This window comes from Chrysochloris asiatica, unplaced genomic scaffold (genome assembly GCF_000296735.1).
Source record: "Chrysochloris asiatica unplaced genomic scaffold, ChrAsi1.0 scaffold00210, whole genome shotgun sequence".
Taxonomy (NCBI): Eukaryota; Metazoa; Chordata; class Mammalia; order Afrosoricida; family Chrysochloridae; genus Chrysochloris; species Chrysochloris asiatica.
This window is the reverse complement of record NW_006408728.1, coordinates 1,702,002-1,721,340: the sequence shown is the minus strand read 5'-3', so window position 1 is coordinate 1,721,340 and position 19,339 is coordinate 1,702,002. Positions and strand designations below refer to the sequence as shown.

The 19,339-nt window shown below is 36.4% G+C and overlaps 1 pseudogene; it reads left to right on the top strand.

Annotated features, from left to right (window-relative positions):
• Nucleotides 1–12,250: 12,250 nt before the first annotated feature.
• The window catches only part of LOC102832435, a 42,632-nt pseudogene continuing 35,543 nt past the window's right edge, over nt 12,251–19,339 (top strand).

Genomic DNA, 19,339 nt, shown 5'->3' with positions numbered 1-19,339 from the left:
CAAGTGTGTCAAAAAGTTCACTTTGTTTGTCTTATGGTAAACAATACTGAAGATGCACAAACAAGTTATGAGACTTATGTAAAAGCCCAACTGGCACACATTAGCAGTACTTTCATGTTAATATTTTATTAACTAATTTACATAACATAGAACAATCACAGTTTAGAAGCATAAACTATAAAGCTATGGAATGATGCTACCTTATAAGCCAATAAATAAAATGAACCACCTTGTTAAACGTGTACCTAAATGGAAATTATTATGCCAGCATTTATTAAAATAGCAAAAAAAAAATGTAAAAAATAATCTGCAGGATTACAGGGACTAAACCAGAAATGGATGCTGTATGAACAAAGGTTGAGTGACTCCAGTATTATAGAGCATGACATGAATTTTCACTTAAATTATTCATTTCACTCCGAAATAAAATCTGACTTCCACACAGCAATATAATCATCATTTTAATGCTTGTATTTTAATGAGTCTCTAATCAATTTTAAATTTTCCCTAGTATAATAAATTTTCAACCTAAGAAATTTAAATCCTGGTAGCACTCTAATATGCTTTACATGAAAATATAGGAATTTAAGAATAATAGAAAGGAATGCAGGGAAAGTAGTTAAGCATCATTTGACAAAAAGAAAACACATACATTTATAAATTGAAACCTAGTATCTTCTTTTTATTTTTCAGCTAATTGTCACAATTCTTTTACTCATAAAACAGCAGTTTTCTTTCTGAAAAAGAAAAGTGGAAGCTAACTTTAAGTTTTTTTAAATTTATGAAATGCCATAACTATTAAGATTTTTGTTTAAAAGCATAGTTATAAGATAATTTCTTGGATTTTGTTTGCTTCTTTTTAAATTTTGTTTTAGCTTCCTAATCACCATATCTTTAGTCTGTTCTGAATCATAGTAACCCTTTATAGGTTTTCTGAGGAGCAGCTGGAAAGTTTAAACTGCTGAGATTTCAGCTCAAACAAACTTACAGTCCAGTGCTTATTCTTCAGAGCCACACCAGAACTCCATATAATGCCCATTAGTCATAATATTGAAATATTTATTTCCACTTAAAATTTCAGCACATGACTGTATTAATGTTGTTATAAAGTTTTCCAGTTGAATGTATGCTGAAAATTATGATTTGGGTTAGCAATGGGAATAATTATCTGCCAGTTGTAAAATAACTGATATGGAAATCCTTTAACTTTATATTATTTTAGACAGAAACTTCATGAAATTTTAAAGAAAAGAATAGAAAAGCAATCATGAAATCTAATACAAACTGAGAAAACTTTTGGTACCTAAAATCCAGACTATACTGGTGCTTCATACTCATGGTGCATTGTAGTGCATTGTTTCTAAAAATTTGTTCTTGAACTCTTATCATTGAATTATAGTCCCGTTTAGCCATATTATCAATGTTCCATGGGGTATTTGCTAGGTGTTCCACTTATATTTGGTGTGAGTCTGGACCAGTTTCATTTAATCTTGGACTCTGTAGTCAGATAAAGATAACTTTGTAAAACAAGGTTACCTAAGAAAATTATTAAACTACCTGATACAAAATAAGTCAAGACAGAACTCTTGATTTTTCTTCCAATCTTGCTTCTACTATAAATTTTTTCATCTTGGTATATGGCATTGCCAACCACTTGGTTATGCAAGCCAAATAACTTGGCTGTTGCTTCTTGATTTGTATATCTCAGTTGAATGTCACTTCTAAAAGAAAGACTTTCCTGATCATTGAATCTAAAGTAGCAAACCTGCTGCATTCTGTCACAATATTCTGCATATTATTCATCACAATTTCTTTTAATTATTCATTTATTTAAATGTAGTCTGTCTCCTGTGATAGAATATAAACTCCATGTACATTAGGGTCTTGTGTCTCTGGTTCACATCTTTATTCTTAGTACTGGATCTGTACTGGCCATATAGAAAGTGTTCAGTTGTAGTGTGTTGAAGGAAACCTTTGTTCAATCAGTAATCTTCATAACAGCTCTCCAAGATATGTATTCCACCAAAAAAAAAAAAAAAAAAAAAAAAAAAAAAAAAAAAATGCATTGCTGTCAAGTTGATTCCAACTCATTGTAAGTCACTTTGCCGATACAGAAAAATCAAATCACTACTAAAATCCTGTTACAGTGTTGCAGGATAAACCCTGAACTGCTAACCACAAGATTGGCAGTTCAAACACACCAGCTGCTACTTAGGAAACACTCCAGAGGGTTGTTATGAGCCAGAACAACTCAATGGCACACAGAAACAAAATCTTAACTTTTGTAAGCCTTGGATATATACTGGTAAAATAGAAATAATATCTGACAGGACTGTTGAGTTTTGATAAACAATTAAAGAAAATCAGCTTCCTAAGCTGAATATTTTGCTCATCATAAGGAGCTTATGAGTATTTCTTCATGATTTTTCTTGAGCTAGTCAAAACAGGGATTTAAAATTTATTTTCATAGTTTCTTTCCTGAAACAAAATCAAAATTCAAATACACAGAAAGAAGAAGAAAAAAAATGAATCTTGTATTGACAAGGAGAAAATTTAAGAAATTTATATTTTTTATTTATTTTCAGTTAGTATTCTATAACTAAGGCAAATTTGCATACTCTTTCTGATGCTAGTTATTTAAATTAAAAAAAAAATGCATTAAATTGTGAACCAGAATCCCAATCAAGATACAGATCATTTCTACCACCTCGAAAAGTTTTCTTATGCCTCCTGGTACTGATATGCCCCCACCAACCCTAACCCTTGCAACAACAGATCTTCTTCTTATGCAGTGCTTTGCTTATCCTGGGTCTCTTTCCTTTCCATATAAAGTTTATAATTGTTTTTTCCATCTCTTTGAAGAATGTTGTTGGAATTGCATTATATGTGTAAATTGTTTTGGGCAGTACTGACATTTTCACAATGTTAAGTCTTCCTATCCAAGAGCATGGTATATTCTTCCATTTTTGTAGGTCTCTTTTGGTTTCTTGTAGTAGTGTTTTGTAGTTTTCTTTGTATAAGTCCTTAGTTTCTCTGGTTACATTTATTCCTAGATATTTCATCCTTTGGGTGGCTATTGTAAATGGTATTGCTTTCCTAATGTCCTTTTCAATGCTGTCGTTTTTGTTTTGAGGAATCCAACTGATTTTTGTATGTTAATCTTATATCCTACCACTTTGTTGAATCTTCCAATGAGGTCTAGCAGCTTTTTTATTGAGTCTTTGGGGTTTTCTATGTGTAGGATCCTATTGTCTGCAAATAGAGACAGTTTTACTTCCTTTTTGCGAATTCAGATGCCTTTAATTTCCTGACTTGCTGTATAGTTCTTGCTAAGATTTCCAGCACAATATTGAATAGGAGTGGTGACAAAGGGCATCGTTGTCTGGTTCCTGTTCGCAGTGGGAAGGCTTTCAATTTCTCTCCTTTGAGAATAATGTAGGCTGTTGGTTTTGTATATATGCTCTTTATTATGTTGAGGAATTTTCCTTCAATTCCTATTTTGTTGAGTGTTTTTATCAGGAATGGATGTTGGATTTTGTCAGATGCCTTTTCTGCATCAATCAATATGATCATGTGGTTCTTTTCTTCTTTCTTATTTATATGGTGGATAATGTTGATCGTTTTTCTAATGTTGAACCATCCTTGCATCCCTGATATGAATCCCACTTGATCATGATGTATTATCTTTGTGATGTGTTGCTGTATTCTGTTGGCTAGGGTTTTGTTGACTATTTTCTATGTTCATGAGGGATATTGGCCCATAATTTTCATTCTTAGTGCCATACTTCCCTGGTTTTGGTATGAGGGTTATGCTTGCTTCATAAAGTGTATTAGGGAGTTTTCCATCTTCCTCTATATTCTGGAATAATTTGAGTAGAATTGGTGACAGCTCTTCCCTGAATGTTTGGTAGAACTCGCCAGTGAAGCCATCTGGGCCTGGACTTTTTTTGGTTGGGATTTTTTTGATGACCTGATCAATTTATTCTTTTGTCATGGGTCTGTTCAGGTTTTCTGCTTCACTGTGTAAGTTTAGATAGGTCGTGTTTATGTAAAACTGTATCCATCTATTCTAGGTTTTCAAATTTGTTGGAGTACAATTCTTTATTATATTCTGTTATTATCCTTTTGATTTCCTTTGGTTCCATTGTGACATTGCCCATGTGGTTGCTAATGTATGATATTTGTGTCTTCTCCCTCTTTTCTTTTGTTAGGTTTGCCAATGGTCTGTCGATTCTGTTAATTCTTTCAAAGAACCAGTTTCTTGTCCTATTGATTCTTTGTATAGTTTTTCTGTTTTCGATCTCATTTATTTCGGCTCTAATCTTTATTATTCCCTTTATTTTGGTGGCTGTGGGTTCCCTCTGTTGGTCTGTTTCTAATTGTTGTAGATGTTATGTTAATGTGTTAATTTTGGTTCTGTCTTCTTTTTGGATGTGTGCATTTATTTCAATAAATGATCCTATAACCAGAATGAAATAGGCCTGACCTGTACAATCCTCACAATTGCTGCTGTTTGAGTCCATTGCTGCTGCCCCTGTGTCAATCATCTTGTTGGGGGTCTCTGACCCTCCAGTTTACCAATCATGATGCCCTTCTCCAGAAAGTGGTCCTTCCTGATAAAATGTCTGAAATATGAGAGACATTGTCTCTCCATCCTGCCTTCTAAGGAGAATTTTGACTGTACTTCTTCCAAGTCAAATTTGTTTGTTCTTCTGGCAATACATGTTTGTTGTTGTTAAGTGCTGTCACATCTGTTCCAACTCATAGTGACTCAATATAGGGCTTCCAAGGTGTGGCAAGTGGGTTTGAACACCCACTTTGTAGTTCAAATTGGCCCTTCAGTCCAGTGCTTATTCTACAGAACCACACAAGGACTCCTCTGGCAGTCCATACTACTTTCAATATTCTTCTCCAATACTGCAACTCAAATGTATCAATTACTTTAGGGTCTTCCTTATTCATTGTCCAACTTTCATATGCACATGAAGCAACTGAAAATACCCTAGCTTGGGTCAGATGTACCTTAGTTCTCAAACTGATATCATTGCTCTTGTGCAGCAGATTTTCCTAATGTGATACGTTGGTTAATTTCTTGACAGCTGCTTTCATGAGTGTTGATTGTGGATCCAAGCAAAACAAAGTCTTCAACAACTTCAGTCATTCTACATTTATCATGATGTTACTTATTGGTCCAGTTGTGTGGTTTCTTTTTTTCCTTTACATTGAGGTATAATCCTTAGTGAAGACTACAGATTTTGTTCTTCATCAGTAAATATTTTAAGTTCTCTTCACTTCCAGCAAGCAAGGTTGTATCATCTGCATATCTCAGGTTGCTAATGTGCCTTCCTTTAATACTGATACCATGTTCTTCTTCATATAATCCAGCATAGGTGAGTGATTGCCTCCAGTGCTCAAGTTTATTTAAAAATTTCAATTTGTTTTCTGTCAATTTCTATAGTCTTGTTTTTTTGCCAATGCCTTCATTGCAGCATGGACTTTCTCATTCATTACCATTGATTCTTTATTATATGCTTACTCTTGAAATGGTTACCCATCCATCATTTTAATAGTTACACTGTCTTTAACTATTGGAAACCTTTGTTATTTAATCAATCTCCCTATATTTGTAGTCTGTGTTTCAATATTAAAAACCTTGCTAACTTGTGTTTATGACTGTATGTGTGTGTCAACTTTAAAGATAATTCTAAGCTAACTGCACTAAACTAGATAATAAAATACACAATAAATATTCTTATAGATAAAAAAATGATGGTTAAATATATAACGTAAAGTATTATCTTCTAACAAATTTATTAAGTAATTATTCCTTTAAAATCCTCATGTTCTTAAATAATGTTATTTACTATGTTAAATTTATTTAAGTGCATTCAAAATAAAATGCATTTCAGATACATATAAGTTTTAGAATAACACTAAGGGTGCTCTGGAAAATCACTATTAGAAAAAACTTCTGAACATTATATGACAATATAGTGAATTTTACTCCCCAAGGAACATTTTAAGATTAATCCAGAGTCCATTCTTTTTAAAGAAAATTAAATGACCCCATTTTCTCTGCTCATTCATTATTTATGCAATAATCCCCACATGATTTAATGGTTTGTTTCAGAAGTGGAATGTGTAAAGTCCTTTGCAAATGAAAATATTCCAAACTGAAAATAAACTAGCTGGTAGGCTTTTGGAAAAATAAACAGACTTTTATTAGTACAATGAACTCTGTACCTCATCCTTCAGTTACTGATATTTCAAAGGGCAGGGACTTTTTTTTAATTCGGGTGTGTTTATAGTTTGATATAGTCTATACCTACATATTGAAGATTTCTGAAAGTTGACATTTCATACAAGGGAAGCTAATAAAGCAGGATAGGAATGGGTAGGAGGTTCTCTGTTCTCACAGGTGTGAGAACTCTTCTTAGTAAAAGACATGCTAAGAATATATTTTGTTTTGATAAGTAAGTTCTATCAAATGATGATATAACAATATTTGATGATATTTTAAAAAATCTGTAAGATGCAACAGGGGAAAAAATCATGAGTTTAATGGTTATGTATAACAAAGCATTACATTTGATTTCTGAATACATTTTGATTCACCAAATACACGAAAAGCTTCATTATTTTCTTATTCTTTCAAAAAAAGATTTCTCTCTTTTTGGGGGGAGAGAAAGAAAACAGTTTTGTTTTAATTTACACTCGTTCCTTTTCAACATCTAATTGAAACTATAAGTACAGCAGAATTATTTCAAACCCTCAATTACTATGTATTATTGATTTAAAACCTACATTCACTTTAGCCTGTTAATCGTTTTGCTGCTTCATGTATGTAAAATGCTATATCTTAAAATCCTCCTATACTTCAGACAGTCCTAGCGTGGCACTGTAGGATAAACATCAGACCCCAATTCAGTTTGAACTGTACCTTGAAAACCCTATAAAGAGATTCAGACATGTTATCAGCAAAAGGATATCATGCTTGATAAAGCAGAGGATCAGTGAAACAAATTGACAGTGGCAGCTGCCATGGGCTCAAATGTAACAACTCTGAGACTGACACAGGTCTGGGCAGTATTTTGTCTGTTGTGCAAAAGTTTACTATGAGTCAGTACAGACTTGATGATATTTAACAATAATTAAGTATCGCATTGTTTCTTTACTAGTGAAAATGTATTTTTTCTCCTGATTCTAACATAAAACAACTAAATGAACAATGACAACAGGAATTTTGAACTTGCCATTAACTATTTACATAACTTATATAACTTTGTGTGTGTGTGTTTCAACATGCTTCAGGTTTCTGATGTTGTGATGGAGACTCCTGGTGTGATACTGTAGGATCCACATTGGATTGCAAATCACAAGGTTGGTACCCACCAGCTGCTCCTCAGAAACCCTATACAGGGTCTCTATGAGTGGGAACCCATTGGACAGCACTTAAGAACAACAAAAATGGAGATATCAATAGATTTTACCACACAGTTTTGTAGTGCAAATTTGTTGAGTTAATACAAATCACTTGTCTGCACATAGTAAGAGTTCAGCAAATAAATGCAAGCTGTTAGAAAGGAGCTCTGGTAGCATAATGGTTACAAATTGGGCTGCTAACCTCAGGGTCAGCAGTTGGAATCTACCAGCTGTTCCGTGGGAGAAAGATGAAGCTTTCTGCTCCCTTAAAGATTTACAACCTTGGAATCCCTGTATAGGGTCACTATGAGTCAGAACCTACTCCACGGTACATAACAACAACAACCTTAGACAGTAGTGAGGTTTGCACAGGATCAGTCAGTGTTTTGTTCTGCTGTGTGTAAGGTCACTATGAGTCGGTACCGACTCAATGGCACCTAACAACAACAAAAAATTAGGTTGTATCAGTTGAGTGCTATATGCAACAGTGTTTCATCTAAAGATGTCACTGAAGACTGAAAGTGATATGATAAACCAAAAGTAACCAATACAATTAAATGAATCCCATAAGCAAAGATAACTGGCAGTTGAGAAAGGCAACTATTATAAAAGATAAGAGTTTTAAAGTACATTTCAATAGCAGGTATCAGTACCAACTCTGTCACTAAATGGATATATGACTTTGAGCAAGTCACTTAGATTTATATAATCACAGCCATTGGAAGCTGTTATCTGAGGTTAGTGAACTTGATCTAATTATAATTAGAGAAGCCAAAGTCAGAAATCACAGTGTTGATTGGTGGTAAGATGAACTCTCAGTGCAGTGTTATTCAACTTTACTCCATTAATATATTCAACAAGTGTTTATTAGTGTCCACTCAATGCCAGTCAATCAATGTCAACATTAATAAATTGAGTTTGGATAGACACATTATGACGTGAACTCTTCAACTCTAAAATCCTCATTCTTTGGGAAATAAAATTACCATTCTAAACTATTAAAATGATGCATTTAATGTTTCAAATATTTTAATTAAACCTCAAAACAATTTACTTAAGGAATATTGAATTCATAGGACCTGAAATTTGCCAGGGTATGTGAAAAATAATTTAACTTTTCTGAGTTTCAGTGTTTTATCTGGAGAGTTGGTATGATACACAACATAACTGTGATACGTAAAAGGACCAGCATAGCTTGGTTCCAAACATTCAAGCATCTCGCTGTTTCCAAATTTAGAAGCTTGTGGGAAATAGAATGTTAGCACCAAGTTTTATCTCAGGCCAGCATATTGTTTCTGAGCTTGAAAAGCAGTCTGTGAGGTAGATGCACTCTAGAATCCATAGTTTATTTTTTATAAATTAGATTATAACATTATTATTACTTTTTCTTTGCAATCATAAGATGTTGGGGCTCTGTGTGGTTCACTCAAATTTTGACTGAATAAAATGAGAAGCATAAGTCTTAACTAATATCTAGCTAGTTATAGAGTAAGAGGTTCACCTTAGTGTTCTAATTAACTTTCCTATTTTAGATTTGCCATTGTTAAGTGCCTTCGAGTCATTCTGACTCATAGTAAACTTGTATGGGGACTCAAAGGAGCAGCTGGTGAGTTTGTATGGTCAATTTTGTGGTTCAATTCAACCATGTGATCTAATGCTTATCCTACAGCACCACACCAGGATTTTAGTTTAGTAGATGGGTAAAAGCTCATGCACTAAGTACCATCTTCTTCCATACTGTTACATGCTTTAATACAGATCATCTCAAAACAAGTATCTCTACATTGCTTTATAATTTTTTAAGTTATGTGGTTGTTGTTGTTGTTGAGTACCATGTAGTCAGTTCCAACTCATAGTGATCCTGCATAGTGTTTCTAAGGCTGTAAATCTTTATGGGAGTAGAAAGCCTCATCGTTCTGCTGAGGAACAGCTGGTAGTTTAGAACTACTGACCTTGAGGTTAGTATCCGGATTCGTAACCACTATATTACCAGAGCTCCTTAGTTATGTGATGTTGTTGTTGTTGTTGTGAAATGCAGTTGAGTCAATTACAACCCATAGCGACCCTATATAGGGTTTCCAAGGAGTAGCTAGTGATCTTGAACCACCAACCTTGCAGTTCAAACAGCTTTGCAGTATGGCGCATTAACCCACAGCGCCACACCATGACTCCTAGTTATGTGATTGTTTTTGTTGTTTTTACATACCATCAAGTTGGTACCGACCTTATGCACACCAGAACGATACACTGCCCAATCCTGGGCCAACCTCACTACTGTTGCCACGCTTGAGTCCATTGATGCTGCCACTTGGCCAATCCATCTCATTGGGGGTCTTCCTCTTTTTCTCTGACCCTCCACCTTACCAAACATGATATCCTTCTCCAGTGACTGGTTCTTCCTGACAATATGTCTGAATGATGCTACTAAATTCATTATTACCATGTCTTTCTGGAGAATTGAGCTTTTATTACTATAAAATGCTCTGGTTTGTCTCTACTAACCCTGAGGGGATTTCAGGGAAGGGATGAACCACACATGGTAAGATCTCAAATGACTGTTTATAAAATATTTCTTCAGTCTTTCCATGGAAATGTATTATTTTTTTATAAATATATTCTTGTGGTTAGTTATAACAACAAACATTTTTTTTTAAACTTTACTTACATGTATCAATATACCTACAAGACTAAAACGGTGCTAATTTACTTTTTGAATCTTCTGATGCATTCTGGTAGCACAGGGGTTCAAAGTTCATCTGCTAACATCAAGGTCAGCAGTTCGAAACTACCAGCAGTTCCACAGGGAAAATATGAGGCTTTCTGCTCCCATAAAGATATACAGTCTCAGAAAACCTATTTGTGAACCTACATCAGTAACTTCTTTTGAGAATGCAGTCATAATTAAAGGAAAATAATGAGAAAAATTCAAAACAGGCCTCCATTCAGGTGCTAATAGTTTTGTACCTAACAATGTACTTCAATGTAGAAAAATTTTATAAAATACTTTTGTTGTTAGTATTCATATGGTATAAGAACTATTTAAGTAATTTATATCTGTGTTACAAATTGTTTGATGGCTAAAATTGGTAGTAAACATTACTTAGGATTCTGGATGATGAGCTATGGGAGAAGATCTGTGGTGTTAACAGGTAGAGGAACACAACACTGTGAGTTACTGCACATGATGACACCAATCCTTAGGATGCCTCCGTGTCTCATGTTCTATACCAAACCCATCTTCCTTTGGTTAAAGTTTACATGGTATAGCTTTCTATGTCTTTTAAACTTTGTCATCAGCTAGTGTTTTAGAAGAGCTTCTTGTAAGTAACTGCAGTGCAGCGAATTATTTCATACTGCTCTTCTAATCATTCTTTGTAATTACTACCAAACACCATTTATTTTCCTGATTGGTTTAAGCAAGACAATGAGTGGGGAAGTACTGATAGGATTATATCATTAATTTCTGAGTGATTGTTAACAGGGTTAATTGTGATTGCAATAACTTGGAACACTAAATTATTTCATATTGCTTTTCTACGCATTCTTTGTAACTCCCACCGAACACCATTTATTTTCCTGATTGGTTTCAGTAAGACAATGAGAGTTATATACTTCACTTGTGAGTGATTGTTAACAGGGTTAATTGTGATTGCAATAACTTGGAACACTAACGTGTACTTGAAATAAGCCATCTCAGAAGCAGGAGGGGGCAGGGTGGGCAATTTCACTACCATCAGTGAAAAAGAGCCTGGAATGGAGAGAATCCTTTGGACCCAAAGATCCCTGCACTGAAGGTTCTCTACCCAGTCACAGAAAGCCATGACACCAAGAAGTGGCAGAGGAAAAGCAACAGCAAAACCAAAAACCAGAACAGGAGACATAATTGTGGGCTTCCCAGGTGAGTGACTTTGGGCAGAAGCCTTGCTTGCACAGTCTGGTGCCTCCAGGCACTTAATTTGGGGAACTAGATTTGTCAGCCAACAGAGCTAGAGCCAAGTGACTTCAGGCTGAGATTTACAGTGGAGAGTTGATCCCTGTAAGCATTTATCAGCAGCCCTAAAAGAGATATGTAGCGTTGTTGTTAAGTGGCGTTGAGTTGATTCTGGCCCATAGTGACCCTGTGTAGGGTTTCCAAGGAGCATCTGGTAAGCTTGAACCACCGACCTTGCAGTTAAAACAACTTTGCAGTCTGGCCCACAGCACCACACAATTATAGGGGGAGAAACAGGCCAGTCTGTGGGTACAGCTGAGGAAAGGCTGTCCTTACTGAAACAACTGTGCCCTTAGCATTTTCTAATCTTGCATTGTAACCTGATAACTTCTCTAATAAAGCCCATAACTGTGGATATTGTCTCTATTCTTTGTGACCATTGCAATGAATTATCAAACTCAGATGAGAAGAGTATGTCATGGGAGGGATGTTTGGTAATATTTTTGCAGTAACATTGGGAGGTTATTTTTTTTAAAACTGTGCTTAGAATCATAGATTTTTTTCTTCTTATTATTTTCTATTTATTTGAAACCAAAACATTAATATAGAGCAAGACAGCCGCTTAAAAGCAAAGACCAGTTAATCTGTCTGTAGCCACCCACTGTTCTGCAGCCCCGGGTTTAGCAGAACAGCAGCAGGATGTCAGTGCAGCTGACAGACTCAGTCAGTCCCCCAAATCCTGGTTGAAGGGCTCATTGGGCTGCGACTGCAATCCTAGGTGCTGATGCCGCTGGTGGTCCCCTCAGAGTAGTTACGTGGGGGGTCACCTTCTGGCTCCTCTCTGCAGACAGACGCTCCAAGCGTTCTGTGTAGAAGCCATTGAAAGCCAGTCTGGAGATGACGCTGGCCATGCTGTACTCACAGCCACTGGTGCTTTTAGATGCTCAGCCAGGCCAGGAAGTTGAGGAGGTGAGCAGAGAAGTTCTTGTCAAACTTGTTGATGGTGGCCTCAAAGCCACATGTCACTTGTGGTTCATCTATATGCTAGGCCAGGTGCTTCTTGGCAAGCTTCTTCTGAGCATTCTCCGAACGTTGGGTTTCTGTGGGCATCCCTAGCATGGTTCCGTGCTCCAGGGTCAGGCGGCCCAGCTCACTGTCCAGCTTCATGCTCTGAGTGAAGGTTCGGCTCTGCAGGTCTGTAAGGGGCTGTGCCACACGGGCCAGCACATAGAGCAGGTCCTCCACCACGGTCGATTCCCGGGAGGTCAGGGGCAGTGTGCCTATGAGCAGAGGGTGTTGGAGCCCATTCTCGAGCCCATCAGGAAGTCCCCAGTCAGAGCAGGTCGCTCATACACCCATGCTGGCAACACGGGGAGTTGCTGGCCCAAGTTCTTGTTCTGTTTCTCTCGCAGCATCTTTCTGATAAATTCCAGGGACTGCTGCAGTGTACAGCCTGTGGCCAAAGTGCCGAGCTGCCTCCTCAGCTCCTCAAGCTCCTACAAGGTGATCATACAGGTAGAAAGCAAAAAGTCATTAAGAAGACAAGAAAGAAGGAAAAGGTCAAATGTATGTTAGAAGAGACACTGAAACTTGCTCTCCAGTGTAGAGATGCTAAAGAAAATGGAAAAAATGAGGCGGTACAAGAGCTGAATAGAAAATTTCAAAGATCAAATCGAGAAGATAAAACCAAATATTACAACAAAATGTGCAAAGATCTGGAGTCATAAAACCAAAAAGGAAGAACACACTCAGCATTTCTCAAGCTGGGGTACAGAAGAAAGAATTCAAGCCTCAACTTTTGTTATTGAAGGATTCTCTCGGCAAATTATTGAATGATGGAGAAAGCATCAAGGGAAGTTGGAAGGAATATACAGGGTCACTGTACAAAAAGAAATGGTTGATGTTCAACCATTTCAAGAGGTAGCATATGATCAAGAGCCAATGATATTGAAGGAAGAAGTCCAAGGTGTATTGAAGGAATTGGCAAAACACAAGACACCAGGAATTGATGGAATTAAAATTGAAATCGTTCAAGAAAGTGAGGCGGCACAGGAGACACTCACTCATCTATGCCAACAAATTTGAAAAACAACTATCTGGCCAATTGATTGAAGAGATCCATATTTGTACTCATTCTAAAGAGAGGTGACCCAACAGAATGCAGAAATCTTCAGCCAATATCTTTGATAACCCATGTGAGTAAAGTATTACTGAAAGTAATACAGAAATGGTTATAAGCATACATTGATAGCGAACTTCCAGAGGTTCAAGCCAGATTCAGAAGAGGCTGTGGAATGAGAAATATCATTGGAAAGGTATGTGAAAGGGTTTTATTCTTTCACCATACTTATTCAACCTGTGTGTTGAACAAATCATCTGAGATGGTTATATTAAGAAAAACATGGCAACAGGATTGTAGGAAGACTCATTAACAACCTGCAATGTGCAGATGATACAACCTTGATTGCTGAAAGTGAAGAAGACTTAAAACATTTAGTGATGAAGATCAAAGAGCACAGCCTTTGGTATGTAAAGGAAACAAAAATCCTCACCACTGGACCAATAAACAACATTCTTATCAATGGAGAAAAGATTTAAGTTGTCAAGGACTTCATTCTTATTGGATCAACCTTGAACACTCATGGAAGCAGCAGTCAAGGAGTCAAATGATGTATTGCATTAGTCAAATCTGCTGGACAAGAACTTTTTAAAGTGTTGAAGAGCAAAGATGTTAGCTTGAGGACTAAGGTGCGCCTGACCCAAACCATGGTATTTTCAATAACCTCATATGCATGCAAAAGCTGTACAGTGAATAAGGAAGACCTTAGAAGAATTGATGCTTTTGAGTTATGGTGTTGGAGGAGAATATTGAAAGTTCCATGGGCTGCCAAAAGAATCAATAGATCTGTGTTGGAAGAAATGCAGCCAGAGTGAACCTTGGAGGCGAGGATGACCAAACTTTGTCTCTCACACTTCGGACATATTGTCTGAAGGGAACAGTCACTGGAGAAGGATATCATGTTTAGTATGCTGGAGGGTCAGAGGAAAAGAGGAAGACCCCCAGCGAGACAGATTGGCAAAGTGGCAGCATCCATGGACTCAAGCGTGGCAATAATAGTGAGGTTGGCCCAGGATCGATCAGTGTTTCCTTCTGCTGTGTATAAAGTCTCTATGAGTTAGTGCTGACTTGATGGCACCTAACAACAAAAGCAACCCATAATTGTTGATATATATAATTGACAATTACTCATTATTGAATAAAAGTTATATATATAATTACTACTACCCATAATACGTCAAATACGTATTGCATTGGGCAAATCTGCTGCACAATACCTTTTTAAATTGTTGAAGAGCAAAGATGTCAGTTTGAGGACTAAGGTATGCCTGACACAAGCCACGGTATTTTCAATAGCCTCAGATGCATATGAAGGTCGGATAGTGAATTAGGAAGACGTAGAAGAATTGATGCATATGAGTTAATTGTGTTGGAGGAGAATATTGAAAGCACCATGGGCTGCCAAAGAACAAATAGATCTGTGTTGGAAAAAGTACAACTAAAGTGCTCCTTGGATGCCAGGATGGCCAGACTTCAACTTTCATACTTCAGACATATTGTCAGGAGGGACCAGTCAATGGAGAAGGATATGATGCTTGGTAAAGTGGAAGGTCAGACAAAAAGAGGAAGACTCCCAATGAGATGGATTGGCACAGTGGCAGCATCAATGGGGTCAAATGTAGTAATGATTGTGGGGTTGGCCCAGGATTGGGCAGTGTTTCATTCTGTTGTGCATAGCGTCACTATGAGTTGGTACTGACTTAATGGCACCTAACAACAACAACAACAACAACACATAATTGTATTCATTAACTTGCCCTAAAGATCATTGTGTAGTACTGATGTGGCACTGCAGGATAAGTGCTGGATCGGTAAACTGCAAGGTTGGCAATTGAAAACCACCAGCTGTGCCTCAGAAACTATACAGATTCACTATGACTCATAACAAACTCTATGGCACTTAATAACAAAAAGAGTACAACATTCATATTAGGCTTACTTCAATTGTCCCTGTAATATTATATTCTTCAGTATCTGAGTACTTTTACCTCACATTATGTTTTTAAATATATCCTCCTTTTCGATACTTTCAAAAGTTCATTTTATTATTCTGAGGATTATTCCAATGACTGAATTTTATATAGTTTTACACTATTTCACTTTTGGTGAAAATATGTGGTATATTTTGGTCTAATATTAACTATTTATGAATTGTTGTTGTTCAGTGCCATGGAGTTGTTTCCAACTCATAGTGACCGTGTATAGGGTTTCCAAAGAGCAGCTGGTGAATTTGGTTTTCTAGTTTAAACTGACATTGTGGTCCAGGGCTTTATCCAATAGACCATACCAGGAAGGATGCTGAAACATTTCTATTAAAGTTTTGTTTGGACATATATTTAAATTTGGATATATATTTATATTTCCATCTTAAGACTGAAATCAACAAGTTATGTAGTAAATCCATGCATTGTTATTGTTATTAAGTACCTTTGAGTTGGATCTGACTCACAGTGACTCTGTATAGGGTTTCTGAGGAGTGGCTGGAAAGTTTGAACTACCAACTTTGAGGTTCAAACTGATCTTGTGATTGTTCTTATCCTACAGTACCATCATGTTTAAAAATTTACCACTAGAAGTTCATGAGAACTCCAGATGCATCATATGTTTATAGACATTTGGAATTGTCTATCTTCTTATTTTTGCTATATCACTAAATGTGAAACGGGGTTTACCTATGGTTTTAGTACTTTCTGTTTTGGTTTACGATGATGAGTCCCTATTCATATGTGTATTGTTTATTTGGGAAGTTGTTTTTTTAAAAAAAGCTTTTATTGTGAATTGAGTGATAGTTTACATGGGAGAACACTGGTGTTGCACTCAACCTATCGTATTTTGTTTCATTGCAATTATTTCAATTCCCTCCACGCATCATCACTTAGGAGTATTTGCTTCTATTCCTTCTTGTTTTTTTCTGTTTTGTTTGTTTGTGATTGTTTTGTTTTATGACCTTGTGGTATTTTGAATATGTATCCTTTGCAGATCTGTTCACTGTGACTATTTATTTCCCTCTAAATTTTATTTTTCTTATGGCACCTTTGACAACAAGAAAATTTAAATGTTGATAACACCAATATATTTTTGTTTGCTATTGATAATTGCTGGTGATTGAATATAAAATTTGGACATGAAGGATAGTAGTTGGAAAATATGGCATTGATGATAGAAATGGTACTGTAAATCACAAGATAAAATTTTGAAAGACCAACCACTTATTGAAAATACCTTGATATCTTTGTGGGAATTATCAGATGAAATAAGCAGGAATCATGTTGACTACATTTGTGGGAAGAGATGATGGTGAAACTCAATACCATCAGCCAAAACAATGACAGAACCCAACTGAAGTGTAGATCATCAACTGTTGTTGTGACGTGCCATTGAGTTGGTACTGAGTCATATCACCCCTATGCACAAAAAATGAAACACTGTCCAGTCCAGAGCTAACCTCACAATTGTTGCCAGGCTTAAGTCCATTGATGTTGCCACTTTGCCAATCCATCTCACTGGGGTCTTTCTCTTCTTCTCTGACCCTCCACCTTTCCACCCTCCACCTTTCCTCCACCTTGAGCACATTGATGATTCCACTATCACTCTCCAGTGACTGGTCCTTCCTGACAATTTGCCCAAAATATGAGAGATGCAATCTCGCCAACCTGGCATCCAACCAGCACTCTGGCTGTGTTTCTTCCAAAACAGATCTGTTTGTTCTTTTGTTAGCCCATGGTACTTTCAATACTCTACTCCAACACCATAACTCAAATGCATCAATTCTTCTATGATCTTTCTTATTCACTGTCCAAATTTCGCATGCATATGAAGTTATTGAAAACACCATGGCTTGTGTCAGACCTGCCTTAGTCCTCAAGCTGATATCTTTGCTCTTCAACAATTGTAAAAGGTATTGTGCAGCAGATTTGCATAATGCAGTGCACTGCTTGATTTCTTGACTACTGATTCCATGAGTGTTGATGGTTGATCCAAGAAAAATGAAGTCATTGACAACTTCAGTCTTTTCTCCATTGACAAGAATGTTCCTTTTAGTAGAGTTGTGAGGATTTTTGTTTTATTTACATTGAGATGCAATCCATACTGAAAGCTCTAGTCTTTGATCTTCATCAGTCAGTATTTTAAGTCCTCTTCACTTTTAGCAAGCAAGTTGCATCATCTGCATATTTCAGGTTGTTTAAGAGTATTCCTCCAATTCTGATGCCACGTTTTTCTTCATATAACCCAGCTTCTCAGGTTATTTGCTTAACATACAGGTTAAATATATATAGTGAAAAATACAACCCTGTTGCACACCTTTCCTGATTTTAAACCATTCAGTGTTTCCATGTTCTGTTTGAACAACTGCCTCTTGGTCTATATACAGGTTCCTCATGTGCACAGTTAAGTGTTCTGGAATATTCATACTTAACAAAGTTATCTATAGTTTATCATGACCCACACAATCAAAGGACTTTGCATAGTAAATAAAGCACAGGAAAACATCTTTCTGGTATTCTCTGCTTTCAGCCAAGATCCATCTGATGTCAGCAATGATATCCTTCATTCCTTGTCCTTTTCTGAATCCAACTTGAACCTCTGGAAGTTCTCTGTCAATGTATGGTTACAGCCATTTCTGTATTACCTTTAGTAAAACTTTACTCACATGGGATATCAAAGAGATTGTCCAATGATTTCCACATTCTGTTGGGTGACCTCTTTTTGGAATGGGCACAAATATGGATCTCTTCCAATCAGTGCCTCCTGTGCCACCTCACTTTGTTGAAATACTTCAACCTTTATTCCATCAATTCCCATTGCCTTTTTCTTTTTTCTTTGCCAATTCCTTCAATGGCAAAAAAAAAAAAAAACCTTGGACTTCTTCCTTCAGTATCATTTGCTCTTGATCATATGCTACCTCTTGAAATGGTTGAGTATCAACCATTTCCTTTTGGTACAGTGACGCTGTGTATTCCTTCCATATTCTTTTGATGCTTTTTGTACCATTTAATAATTCACCCAGAGAAATCTTCAGTAATGAAAGTCAAGGCTTGATTTTTTTTTCTTCAGATCCCTCAGTTTGAGAAATGCTAAGCATGTTCTTTCCTCTTGGTTTTCTGACTCTAGATCTTTGCACATTTTGTTCTAATATTTGACTTTGTCTTCTCGAGCTGACCTTTGAAATTTTCTGTTCAGCTATTGTATCTCCTTATTTCTTCTATTTGCTTTAGTATCTCAACACTGGAGCGCAAATTTCAGTATCTCTTCTGGTGTCCATTTTTGTCTTTTCCTTCTTTCTTGTCTTCTTAATGACTTTTTGCTTTCTTCCTGTATGATGTTCTTGATGTCATCACACAACTCTTCTGGTTTTTGGTTTTCAGTGTTTACTGTATCAAATCTGTTCTTCAGATGATGTCTAAATTCAGATGGGACATATTCAAAGGCATAATTTGGCTCTCGTGGAATTGTCTTCATTTTCATCATCTTCTGTATGAATTTGCATATGAGCAACTAATGATCTGTTTCACAATCTGCCACTGTCCCTTTTTTGGCTGGTAATATGGAACTTTTTCACCATCTCTTTCGATAGATGTAGTCAATTTGATTTCTGTGTATTTCATCTGTTGAGGTTCATGTGTATAGTCATCTCTTATGCTGTTTAAAAAGTATTTGATACCAACAGAGAGGTAAGGAGTCTTCACATCAGGTATCAATCCTATCCTTTCTGTAGACAGAGTAGATAGGGACTGGCAACTTAAACACTGGCTACCTAAAATGATGGGGCAATAAAAGCAGAAAATGACTGGTTTACAAGTTTTAAAGAGGGAACTTAGTTTAAAAGTGTGCAAGGGATGATATAGTCCCCACTGAATAGTTTTCAT